The sequence below is a fragment of the Dasypus novemcinctus genome, chromosome 2, assembly GCF_030445035.2.
Source record: "Dasypus novemcinctus isolate mDasNov1 chromosome 2, mDasNov1.1.hap2, whole genome shotgun sequence".
Lineage (NCBI taxonomy): Eukaryota > Metazoa > Chordata > Mammalia > Cingulata > Dasypodidae > Dasypus > Dasypus novemcinctus.
Genome location: NC_080674.1, coordinates 102,204,029 through 102,204,873, shown reverse-complemented (window position 1 = coordinate 102,204,873; position 845 = coordinate 102,204,029). Strand labels below are relative to the sequence as shown.

The following is an 845-nucleotide window of genomic DNA, read 5'->3' as shown; positions in this document are numbered from 1 at the left end:
TACCATCCATATACAAGGTACATGGGTTTGTACACTGCATTTTCCTGGTTAGTAATATATTGTGTAGCTATTTAAGTGTGAATTAATATAGATATGTATCAAATATTAGTGGCTAGGTCATATTGTATAATATAGATTTATACATATCCATTTAACCAGACTATACTAAAGGACATGGTATTTATTATTTGTCATACTTAAATAAAAACACCCTAACACACACAAATTGCATGTATCTGACTATTAAGAATAAAATTCTACAAGTAGAATGGTTGGCTTAAAAGGTATGTGCTTGGCAGTAGGATTTTAGGTCATCATAAATTAAAATTGGATTTTCTTCACTCAGGGAATATTAGGATGATGGGATTATCTATCCTCTGAAATTTGTGAAATCAAACAGAAGAAAAAGAAAAAGAAAAAAGGTATGCACATGTAAAGTTAGTTACAAAATGGCAACTCTAAAAATTGTGTACAAATCCTTTAGCATACTAAACTAGGCATTATATTTTTAAAATAAAACTTTCATCTTGATCTTAGAATCAAGTATATATTAATACTTGTACACCTATAATATTTATAACTTGATCTTTCTACTCAAATAATTGTTATGGTGACCATATTTCTTTGTGGCTCCTTAGTAGCCATTATCAAAATATTGGTAACAAGAGCATTTTATATTATTTGCATAACATTTATAAGCTAGCTATTGTTATTTACTAACCATTAGTGAAAAAACTACAATACCAATTATGACAGTTGAGTAGAATGAATTTGATCAGGCACTGATTTTGCAAATGCCTTGAAACTTGAGCCAACTACTTAGGAAATATTTACCTAAGGAGATG

General features: G+C 28.9%; 1 non-coding gene across 1 annotated transcript; it reads left to right on the top strand.

Moving 5' to 3' along the window:
• The first annotated feature begins 266 nt into the window (after nt 1–266).
• On the top strand, nt 267–402 carry LOC111764626 (small nucleolar RNA SNORA79). Its single transcript, XR_002797198.1, has one exon. It is a non-coding gene; the product is annotated as a small nucleolar RNA SNORA79 (small nucleolar RNA).
• Nucleotides 403–845: the final 443 nt, after the last annotated feature.